Source organism: Delphinus delphis, chromosome 9 (genome assembly GCF_949987515.2).
Source record: "Delphinus delphis chromosome 9, mDelDel1.2, whole genome shotgun sequence".
Taxonomy (NCBI): Eukaryota; Metazoa; Chordata; class Mammalia; order Artiodactyla; family Delphinidae; genus Delphinus; species Delphinus delphis.
In genome coordinates this window covers 60240679-60253026 of record NC_082691.1, presented here as the reverse complement: position 1 = coordinate 60253026, position 12348 = coordinate 60240679, and the positions used below count along the sequence as shown (strand labels likewise).

General features: G+C 43.5%; 1 protein-coding gene across 2 annotated transcripts in view; it reads left to right on the top strand.

Moving 5' to 3' along the window:
• TRIL (TLR4 interactor with leucine rich repeats) overlaps window positions 1-12348 on the top strand; it is a 119918-nt gene that overhangs the window by 76561 nt on the left and 31009 nt on the right. The window contains exon 3 of one of the 2 annotated variants that reach the window (XM_060020655.1): window positions 9694-11268. The exons of the other annotated variant lie outside the window; for it this stretch is intronic. The gene's annotated coding sequence lies outside the window, so the exon portion shown is untranslated. Of the gene's footprint in view, window positions 1-9693; window positions 11269-12348 lie in introns of those variants that run through there. 2 annotated transcript variants of the gene reach the window in all.

Sequence of the window (12348 nt, the reverse complement as noted above, 5' to 3'; positions counted from 1 at the left end):
GAAGCAGGGTTAGCAATGAAAGCTCGGGGTTTTAGAGAGCACTGGTGATGCCAGGCTTCAACGACTTTCTTTAGGGGTATTTGAGATTCTGTTAATCCTGGGCTTTGTAAGAGCCATAGGCAAGTTAAGGGATGGGACTATATGGTCATGGTGGAAGCTGGTGATGCAGTGAGAACAGCAGGGCCCAGGGGCTATTTGACTCTGGGCAAGTTACTTAACCCTTCTGAGTGTTGCTTTCTTTCTTCCTTTGTAAAATGAGGATGATAAAAATACTTAGGTTGTGGTGAGAAATAAACAAGATAAGGTACATAAATAGCATAAAGTTAGTACTCACCAATGGCCAGTGCTGGTGCTATTGATGACGCTAGTGATAATGAGGCCTCATAGGAGGTAATGGAGGTTCTCAGCCTCGTCTGTATGTCATAAGCACTGGGAGCTTTTAACAACCCACTGCCTAGGAGGCATCTCATCCATTAAATAGGAATCGCTGGGGGCAGAATCCAGATATTAGCTCTCTAATATCTCCCCAGTGGATTCCAACGTGCAGTCAACATAGAGAGCTACTAGTTAAGGGTAACACCTCTAGAAAACAGGGATAACTTCTTAGGGTCTAAAAGTATGTACTCTAAAATGCCTCTAAAAGTATTGTACTTTAATTAGGCAGAATTTTAAGAGATAGCATTTCAGTGTGATGAGGATTGAGCCACAGGAGGCATGGGTGTGGACCTATGCATTCATACAATCGTTTAACGAATGTTTACTCATCCCCTTTATTTATTTCCATCTGGCAAGTCCCGGGGATTCATAGATGAACAAGAGAGGGAAACCATTATTGGGAGTTAATAATCAAGTGTAAGAGCTCAGCAACAAATCAACCCCAAACTTGAACAGCGGTGGCTTCCATGATAGATGAGTCACAAAGGGATCTCAACTATTTTTATCATGGCTAATTTCTTTTAAAAAGAAGTACTGAAATCAGTACATCAAAGTTTTGTTCAGTTTGGGTGGTGAGTATGTTGGTAGTTGTTATGTTATTTTTCTTGCACTTTTCTCTGTTTGAAATGTTTAAAGAAGAAACTGCTACATTGTGCTAAGTGCCGTGATAGGGGTGAGATTGGGATGCAGTGGGAACACAGAGGAGGGCCACCCGTCAGCTAGCTCAGAGTGGGCACGGGGAGGGAAGGCAGAAGGTCATGGAAGGCTTTCAGGAAACCACTGACACTTCTGACAAGGGAAGGTGTCACAAGAGGATTTGCATTTTAGAAAGATGAATGGGGGAGAGAGCAGAGACATGCAAGCGGGGATATCATTAGAAGACCATTTGCTCCTGATGTGAACTTCGTAAGGCCTAGACGAAGGCACTTCCAGTGGGTCGGAGGATCAGAGACCAGAGACATTCTGCAACAGATTGCTAAAACTCAGCTACCAATTGAATGCACAAGGTAAGGAAGAGGAAAGCAGGAATGCCTCATGAGTTCCTGGAGTGGGCTTTTGGGTAGACACGGTTCTCAACACCATTAACTCAGCTATGGCTTTTAGAATGAGCGACAGATTAGAAAAGAAGGAGAGAAGATGCTGAGTTCTTCTGGGGGAACTGGTGCTTGTGCTGCACCCAAGTGTCCACAGCAATAGAATATATGGCTCAGGAGAGAGGTCCATCCTCTCTCCTGTATATGAGTATAGATATGGGGCCTTCAGTGTACAGTTCATCTCTGGAGGCGAGGGAGTAGATTCAGACAACAGAGTGACCAATACAGAGCCCTTGAACACACCTGCTTTATAATCATGAGGACTAGGGTGAGAAGAAAATCCTTCCAGATGGGGCTGAGAGGAAGCAAAACAGACTAACAGAAGGTAAAATCAGGAAAGAGTTCTGACCCAACCCAAGTGAAGGTGTCAATATCAAGGAGAAAATAAAAGGTTAAAGAACAACATGGAGAAGTCAATAGGATACCCATGAAATTATCATTCAATATAGCAATTCATTTGCAGGCCAATGGTGATTACAAAAGCTATTTCAGGACATGAGATCGTAGAAGGTAAACTTGCAGCATGGAAGGTACTCATTAAACATTTGTTGGATTGAAATGCACTGGGTTCCTGCCATCATGGGACAGGCCCTGAGCCTTGAGGCAGGGGTAGGAGATGCTGGAGAAGGAATGAGGTCTTTTATTGGGCTTCTCAGTTTGGCTTAGGACCAGGGGTTCTGCTGATGAATCTAGAGAGGAGCCACCCTTTTGCCAGCCTGAGTTGAGTTTGCTTTTGCCAACATTCTACAGCTCTAATCCATTATCAGTAAGTGTCATCCCTTTGCCATATATAGAAACCGTAAGGGCAAAGAAAACACCGTGGGGGCTGATGACTCAGGATGTTTGGCAATGGGATAAATGAGCATTTCACCTTTCCTGCTGATAGACGGAGAACGCTTAAGGCTCTGGTTCTCCTACTAGATTTTTGTATAGCTCCAAGCATGCCACTGGTACCCACAACAAACCATTAATTAGAGCTAGCTTCTGGTCCAGGTTTGAAAAGACCAAAGTTGCCATATGGAGCTGGGTGTGTGTGTATGAGAGAGCTTCCCAAGGGAAGAAACCCTGTCAGCTCTCGGTTGCATCTCCAGAGTGCAGTGCCTTGTTCCTGCCACCAATAGACATTCAGAAACTATCTATTGGCTGACAGTTGGGAGGAACTGGGGTGTAATCTTCTGGCACTGTGAATTTCCTTAGTACTTTCTTCTGATTTGGGCCATATGAATTATATCATCTAGGTTCAACCAGACACAGAATCAATACATTTATATATTGAGATTTATTACAAGGAACCGGCTTATAGTATCGTGGGAGCCAGTGGAGCAAGTCCAGAATTTGTAGGGCAGGCAATCAGGAAGAGAAGTTCACGAGCAGAGTGGGGCTGTGTAGGCAGGGCTGAAGCTGTTGTCCACAGGCGGGATTCTTCTCCAGCTCCCTCTCTCGCTCTCGCTCTCGCTCTCTCTCTCTCTCTCTCTCTCTCTCTCTCTCTCTCTCGCTGTCTCTCGCTGTCTCTCTCTCTCTCTCTGTCTGTCTGTCTGTCTCTCTCTCTCTCTCTGTCTCTCTCGTCTTGGCCCTGCTTTTAAGGGCTTCCAACTGATTAAGTCAGGCCCACCCAGATTGTCCCTTACTTAAAGCCAACCGATTAGTGACTTTAATGACATCTGCAGACGCCCTTCACAGTACATCTAGATTAATGTCTGATGGAATAACTGGGTACTTTAGCTTAGCCAAGCCGACATCAAAAAAGCCATCACATGGGTTTAAGAATGTGTTGGAGATGCTGTGGATGAGTAAAGAAAATAGGTGGTTGGGGTGTGTGTGCGTGTGTGTGTGTGTGTGTGTGTGTGTGTGTGTAGATGGAGCTGGGGGGCGGGCGGGGGGCGGGGAGGTGAGTACCAGAAATGGTGGGACCTCCTTGCTCTCCTTTCTAAATCTGGGGTCTTAGGAAAGTCTGTTTGGGGTGCATTGGTGACTAACATGTAGCTCAGGGAAGCCATGACCTCAGCTTCCATCACCTTGACACACTGGGGAAGAGCCCAGTCCAGTGCATTAGGTAGGTGGTGGGCCACCAGATCCACGCCCACCTTGCTTTCTTCCTGGCCAAAGGCACGCAGCTGCTCTATGTTTTCCCCCCCACGGCTCCCCGCGCCGGGTGAATCTCTCCATAGTGCTGCCAGAGGGCGCGCGAGCAGAGGAAAACGCCGCGGGGCTCCAGGAGAGGCCAAGATGCCGGTGCTGCGACGCTGGCGAATCTGGGGCGGTGACCCGGAGCCCCTGGCTCTCATACCTCTCCTTCCCCAGGACCCCTATCAAGGCTGTCACCCTTTATGTGCATGTTTCAGGGAGGGGCAGACGGGACTCCTGGGAGCGAAGAGCTAATAGATTTGTAAGGGATGGGAAGGGGCGCTTGCTGGGGAGAGGCGGCGGCCTCAGGACAACTGAGGAGAGACCGGAGGTATCTCCTGCCTCATTTGTCAAACTGTCGGCCCCTACCTCCTACTCCTGAAACCCGAGGGCAGAGTGTCTCAGTGCTCGGGGCGTCGGAAGGCCCCCTGTCCCGAGAGGAAGGCACCTGGCTTCCGCTCCCCTCCCATGGGTGCGCAAGGACACCTGGGCACAGGCCAGGTGGCCGCGCGCAGCCCGGCTGCTGCAGGGTTGCAGCCCGTTCTGCATCTCTCTCCTATGTAACTGCGCTTCTCACCAGCAGTGCTACCCCCTTAAAAGTCAGGGGCCCAAGGCAAAGAGGCAGTTCTTTTCTGTAGTTTTGGGGGTTTTGTCTTTAATCTTAGGACTAAAAAGGTTGTCTGCCGCAGCCGACTAATGTCACCCATCTCTCCTTTCTCTTTCCTCCTTAAAAACGCAGTCTTAATGAAATGCTTTTAAAAGCAATATAGATTTTGAGGGAAAGAAAAATCACTAGAGGACTTCAACCAAGGTTTTAATGCAACGGCATTATTAAAAATAATAATGGGCCTGGGATTTTGCAATTCTCAAGGGTGGATGGTGAGCAAGGACAAATAGAGTAGATCAGACAGTTGGAAATTATAAAGAGTGGCTGCTCTGCTCATAATTTGCACTCAAAGCACTCATAATTCGCACAATAGGGACATTTAAACACTCAGCGAGCCTGAGCAATAAACACATTTCTCACTCAATCATAACCGAGGTCAGGGAGGGAAGCCGCGGTCTTCTTTTCTTGTCTGATGTAGGAACCTCGTGGCCTCAGCTTATGTGTGGTTTTGGAAAACTCTGACAGGAATGAGTGTCTGGGAGACTTCTCAGTTGTCAAGAAGCTTCTTATGTTTCCTAAAGAAACTCAACCTAGATTCATTAAGCCATGTCACAGAGCAAAGAGAATTAAATATTTTTTTAAGACTGCAGCTAATCCTGAAACTTAAATATAGGGGCAAGAATCCTACATATGAAAGGTCTGTGAAATTTTTACAGGAAATGTGCAAAGATGTTGTGTTTAAATATCCTTAGATGAGAAAAAAAATTGGGATTCCACCCCCCCCAAAACCCAAATGATTTTCAGCCATCTATTCCCAATCCTCTCCTCACAGACTTCAATTAAATAAAATAACATCTTTTTGAGTCATTTAGGAAAATATTTATATATCAGTGAAATCAAGGAGATTCTTTGAGAGATGTCGCTAATATATATTCGAGTAAGGCCAAACCTTGTATTTATGCTTTTTTTTTTTTCGTTGAAATTGTAGGCTCATATTAAGGATTTTCCCTCCCTTTAAAAACATCAACACAGTGCCATAACTTCCTTTATTTGCAATCAGTATATCCCATGGTTAACAAAGAACTTTTTAAAGAAAACAAGTGCCCTAATGAAATTCAGTACTTCTTTATAAAAAGAAAAAAGGATCTTTTATATGCACTTTTATATGCACTAAATATATAAGCATAGTGTGTACCTGGTAAAGTTGATTTCTGCTGACAGGGTAACTCAGGTAAATCAACATAAGAGTCCACAGCACATTATAGGGTACAGTTTATTGGGTTTTACCTTCAGGTAAAGACTTCTATTAAGAAGGTACAAGTGCCTGCATACCTAGTCTGCCTTGTTTTCCACAGTGCTGTATACATAATCTCTTAAAAAAATTTTTAATCAAAGCTTGCTCTATTGAATACATTTAATTGGAATCCAGTAGTTAAAAAATATAAAAATTTACTGCTGTAGAAAAGTTTTGATTAGTACTTTCCATTAGCAAATGTTGTTGAGTAAACCCTCTAACAGTCTATTTGCATTCAGCCACGAATTGACTTAGCAAAACAGGTGATGCTTTCAACTGTACAAATATATTATTTCCCATAAATATTCCTAATGAAAGAGGTGGTCTGTTTCAGAGGAAGTAACTGCAAGGAAGACTTTTAAATAATAATAAAAAAAATTGTTCCCAACCCTGATAAGTACGGGCATGAAGTCTCGAAGGGTGAGTTATTAGGTGTGGAAAGGCAGTCTAGAAACCTCTCCCACGTACATTTTAAAGTAAGCTGCCCTAAAGCATGGCAGAAAGCATCTGGGAAGCACTGCCATTCTCTTATGTCAGAATCTCGCCCTTTCTTCCCCCACCCCCATCCCCCCAAAAATGAACTCAAATACAAAGAAAAGGTGTTTTACCCTAATGAAACGTTTGGGGAAGATGAGAGTTTATGCTGGAATTCCTTGACTTCATGGTGCTAAAATTTTTTAAATAAATAAAAGAAAGAAAATATTCATACTTTTAAACAAAATTAAAATGTAAAATAGGTTCAATTATCAGAATTTTTGGATTAATCTTCCTTTGATATTTAAATAGCAATTTGGACTTCATTTGTTAACAACGAAAATAGAAATAAGACTGAGGTTTGAAGGGGCATTTTTGGTGCCCCTGTCCCATTTATGATTCTCCAATTCAAGAAGGACTGCATTTCTCTTCAGTTGTTTGTCTAAATCTGGAATCAAGATGGGAATAGTTATACCACTGGCTATTTTCTAAGTAACAAGTCAGTGTTAGTGTTTCATAGATGACAGACCTCTGACTTCACACAATGAAGCCTGAAAAAAACCCCACATGCCATGGCCAGAGGTCTGAATCTAGACTTTCCTGGTACATCATTTCAGACTATTCTTAGAGCTGAGTGCATAAATATCTTCAATTTTTTTTTTTTTTTTTTTTTTAGTATTGCTATGTTTTGGTAAATTCCTAGCTACTTAATGCTGTGTGTGTGTGTGTGTGTGTGTGTGTGTGTGTGTGTAAGTGTGAGTTGGGAAGTGGGGCAAAGAAGACAGAGCAACAGGGGGGAAAGGAAGAAAAAGAACTGGGGAGGCAGAAAGCCTCTGCTTTGGGATAAGAATATTACATGTTCTTTTCTACTATCTTATTCACAGTGAATTTAAAGAAGGATATTATTTAACGAAGTGAATCCCTCCTTTCTTTTTCAAAATTGGTCACAGTTATTTCTGTTTCATTATTGTTTAGATGTAATGTTTCTGTTCTGTGGCTTATACTGTGTGCATGATACACACACACGCAACTTTTCTTTCTCTTTGAATATCATCACTGTTGGCTGACAAGGAAATTGTGAATAACATCTTATTCTTTGTTGCATCCCAATGTTCTTTATTTGCAAATTTGATACCTCTATATAATTAATGTAATTCAATGAGCAGCAAACAATACCAATTACAATGCTGTGCATGAAAAGAATGTTACACCGTAAGAATACTTCGCAGGAAAATGACATTTCTTATTAGAATTATTTGATTTCATTAGGATGAAAAGAAAATGTTAGTATAAGCTAATCAAATAGTAAGCAGTCAGGAGAAGCAAAATATGTAAAAGAATCTCAATTTTCAGATGAAATGTATTTGATTACTATTCGTTTGACGTTCTACTACCAGTTTAAATTTTGTTAATTAAATCTGAAGTTGGGCTTCCCTGGTGGCGCAGTGGTTGAGAGTCCGCCTGCCGATGCAGGGGACATGGGTTCATGTCCCGGTCCGGGAGGATCCCACATGCCGCGGAGCAGCTGGACCCGTGAGCCATGGCCGCTGAGCCTGCGCGTCCGGAGCCTGTGCTCCGCAACGGGAGAGGCCACAACAGTGAGAGACACGCGCACCGCAAAAAAAAAAAAAAAAAAAAAAAAAATCTGAAGTTATATGACCTGTTAATCTTGTAGGTTAATCAGCAGAAGAAATTTAGTTCAAAGCCTGACTAGAATGCAGTTGTATTATCAATACTTTCGGTATAAAAGGAACCTTTTTCACAGTGTTACTTCCAAGTGCATTCGACAAAATGACTATTGATAACATTCATTTGTAAGAAATAGCCTTATTTGCATGTAAGGAATGAACTGTAAGTGCGTTATAGTAAAGTAATATGAAATGTAGTAATAATAATAACAACCCTTTTGTCGAGCACCGATGATGTCTTGCACTGCACAGAGTGGGCTTACACAAGAATTAAGAAGGATGCAGTTAGTCAACTAGAAGACACAATTCAAATGGCTCTTTACGAAAGTTAAAGAATTACTTGTTGTTTAATAGGTCTTTCTTTTTTTTTTTTTTTTTTTTTTTTTTGCGTTACACGGGCCTCTCACTGTTGGGGCCTCTCCCGTTGCGGAGCACAGGCTCCGGACGCGCAGGCTCAGCGGCCATGGCTCACGGGCCCAGCCGCTCCGCGGCATGTGGGATCCTCCCGGACCGGGGCACAAACCCGTGTCCCCTGCATCGGCAGGCAGACTCTCAACCACTGCGCCACCAGGGAAGCCCTAATAGGTCTTTCTTAATAAATAACTTTCCAAAGATAACTTCCATTCAGCTCCTAAAGACATTTTACAAGTTCTGAATTTGTGGGATTTGAATTAATAAAATGTTTCTATAACGTATCCAAAAACTGTTTAGGTCGAGAATTTAAAAACACCCTGGATATGTGGTCTATTCATTCTTTATTGCCAGCCTTATATCTTGAATATCTCTTTATCACCTCTAGATTTTTTTGCACTGTCTTCCCCTGTAAAAGTGTCTTTGAGGGCAGACACCTTCCTAGCCATCCCAGAATCTTCAGTGTTGAACGACAGAATGAGATAACACAGTTTAGAAATGTGCTAAGAATCCACATTTTAAGGAAAAATATTATAATTGAAAATCTCATTATTTTTAGTACAAAGTAATAGATATTCTGAATTAAAATAAAGTCACACCATAAATAAAAGTGTAAAGAAGAAAATAAATATCCCTCATAATTCCACCCAAAACTCAGGCATAAGCACTGTTCCATTTTGACACATACACTATTTTGACGTATGTTTGTCCAGATATTTTTCTGTGGATCTACGTGCACCTTTAAAAAAACCAAAGTATGCGTTACACTAGACAGTCTAATCTACTTTTTCACTTAATGTATCACGAGCGTCTTTGCTATGGATAAATGCAGAAGTCATCGCCATTTTAAAAAGCTTTCGAGCATTACACCATATAAATATATCAAACTTAATTCAACTGACTTTCCAAAGTTAGCCATTTATGTTGCTTTTGGGTTTTTTTTTTTTTTTTTGGTATGAAATGCAATTTTAAGACAGTGACTTTGTGCCTCATCCCTCCCCAGAAAGGACCAGTTTAAAAAACTCCATGCAAACAATCAAGAGGCCATTTGTGGCCACGTCATTGTTCTGTTTTCCTAGATTGTTCCAAGGATCTTCTTCCGAAGGTGTATAGCTCTAAAGTAAATTCAATTTCTTTAATGTTTGGAGTGTCGAGAAAAGAAATCATGGAACACGTGGGTTCTGCTTGCATTCCTCTTGAGTCTTGGATTAAGACAATCTGCCTATACAGAAAACATAGCACTAAGCAAACTTACACGAAATGATCAGAAAATACTGACAATTTGAGATTTCAGCGAAACCTCAGATTACTATACGAAAGAAATCTATTTCTAAAATCAATTACCTTTTATGCAGGCAGCACTGACGAAGTTTAAGAGAAGTGAAGAAAAACCTATTCTTTACTTAGAAATGATACATGATGGATATAAGGGACTTTTCAAAAGAATTAATGTTTTGAGGGTGTCCACATCACACAATGATTGCTTAAAAAATCAAGAGAGCAAAAAGAAAAATGAATGGCTAGAACATTTCACTAACTGCCTTTATTCTTTATCTCATCCTACAGGGCCTTGGAAGAATAACAGAACTGCTCTACCCTTTCTGCTCATTTCCTGTCACAGGAGGTGTGATTGTTTCAGTGGTGGTCTCCATTGTCATTCACCTATGGCTGCTAGATCAGAAGATTGACATTATCTAGAAATCTATGGAGTAAAAGGCATCCAAGACCCACTCCCTGGGGATGGTGTGCCAATAAGGGTACAAAAAATAAGGGAAGTGAGAATCTCTCATCAGAACTCTGTTCATTGTGTACAGAAGGTTCTAAAAAGAACAGGAGTGTTTCTGAGTGTCCCTGAGTGGACATAAATTCTAATGCCTCTGTGGAATTTTCTTATTTCTTTGACATCCAGCGATAGGCTGGATTAAAACCCTTGGCCCTAAATGAGAATCCAGCCTTCTGTGGGGTGGGGACGGAGGCTGAGTTCTCTCTGCCTCGCTGCTTTCTCTCTCCGTCATCTCCACTGACATACTGCCTGGTATGTCAGGCCACATTTGGCTTGCCACCATGAACATGATGACTGTAGCCCAGGGTTGTCTGAATAACATCTTTCTCTGTCATATTTTGATAGTTCCCTACTGTTTTTCTAACACAGATGAGGAAGGGTGAGCCTCTGAGGGGAAGTTACTGTTTCTTTCTTGAGATGCTCAGGGAGGACGAATATGGGCCAGGGTAGGGTGAAGACCTGGCTGAAATCTTGGCGAGAGCCTGCGAGGGGATCCCACCTAGAAGCTGACAGAACACAAGGTCCTGGTCTAAGCTCTTCTGCAGATGTAAGCCATTGTCTCCCAGTTCCAGCTGATCCGGCTTTAGTGGATGAAATGGCACCTTTCCCTTAGGAACCTCCATTCCTGAAATTTCACTCAAGAGATACGCTGCTTGTGATAACAGGGTGTAAGAGAAGACAGCTTTTTACACGAGTCCTTGGGTGACCTCTGACACAGGAGACATACCCACAATCCTTCTCTCTTTGCCAAGAGCAGGCTCCTGGGAGGACAGGATCCCCTCCTTGTTTGTGGTGACCACTTGTGCCCTGCAGAGAGCGTGGAGACTGGTGTGGGGAGCCCGGGGCCCTGGCCTGGGAGCGTATGGGGAAGAGCTGATGTGGGCGGCAGAGCTGCCGACGCGGTTATTTATTATTTCACTGAATTACTGCTGAGTGACAAGGGCTCCTCGCGTCCTAGCGGGCTGGCATCCGTGGAACATATTTTTAACATGAATCGCAGAAGAAATAACAAAAATATGAAATGGCTAATTAGAGAGCCATTTCACAAAGGTCCTGCCTGATGACAAGTTTTTTGGTCAGTGTTGCCATTTGCTAATTTCCAAGTGGAGTGAAATCAGAGTCCATGAATCCAGGACTCAAAGCTGGGGCTGGGGCTGGATGAGGGCAGGAAAAGAAGACACAAAGCTGAGCTATTGAGTCTATTTTCCCACCTTCCTAATGTATTGGGTGAGTTCATTTCATTTTGGAAAGCTCTATGGGGCACCTCAGTGTTTGGTGGGAGATGTGTACTTATAGTCCCATAGCAAGTGATTCCAACCTACTCTGCTATTTCTAAGACTAAACTAGTCCCCGCTTAATGTAAAACTCAATGCCCTTGGGGCTTCCCTGGTGGCGCAGTGGTTGAGAGTCCGCCTGCCGATGCAGGGAACATGGGTTCGTGCCCCGGTCCGGGAGGATCCCGCATGCCGCGGAGCAGCTGGGCCCGTGAGCCATGGCCGCTGAGCCTGCGCGTCCGGAGCCTGTGCTCAGCGGCGGGAGGGGCCACAGCTGTGAGAGGCCCGCGTACCGCAAAAAACAAACAAACAAACAAATCTCAGTGCCCTAAGCTGAATTTTCTCCCTCTTTCATATTAACCATGCATAAAAACTTGAGTGACTCTTTACCTACAGTGCAGTGAAGTATTACAGTATTCGCTGGGAGATTTTTTTTTTTTTTTTTTTCCTCGCGGTACGGGGGCCTCTCACAGCTGTGGCCCCTCCCGCCGCGGAGCACAGGCTCCGAACGCGCAGGCTCAGCGGCCATGGCTCACGGGCCCAGCCGCTCCGCGGCGTGTGGGCTCCTCCCGGACCGGAGCACGAACCCGCGTCCCCCGCATGGGCAGGCGGGCCCCCGCATGGGCAGGCGGACCCCCGCATGGGCAGGCGGACTCTCAACCACTGCGCCACCAGGGAAGCCACCGCTGGGAGATTTTAAAAGCCTTCAAAGCAGGTAATCATGCCTCTGGGGTCACATGAGCGATGAATACCCAAGTCTTTATTAACCTGTGTGCGAGTATACCTTTAGAATTTATAGCAAAGATGAAAAACGGTTGGAAAGTGTTTTCTCCATTATTTGACAGGCTAACACTTAAACAGCTCCTTTACTTGGAGGTTGGGCATGGGGAGGACAACACCCAGGTAGCTTCCACAAAAGATCTTTTACGCATTAGGAATATTATGAATTGCTGTACTGTTTGCCTTTGACCTACATAAAGGGAGAAGATCAGTCCCAGAAGTAGAATGGAAGTACACATGAAACAGCAGAGAACACAAAGGGACTTGGGTTTCTCTTTCATCTCGATATTTATGGGATAACAAGATGACAACCTACGTCATGTTAGGATTCTGTTTCCCTAAGCATCATGTACCTACCTTAGAAGCTCTGTATTTCAGTAAGTG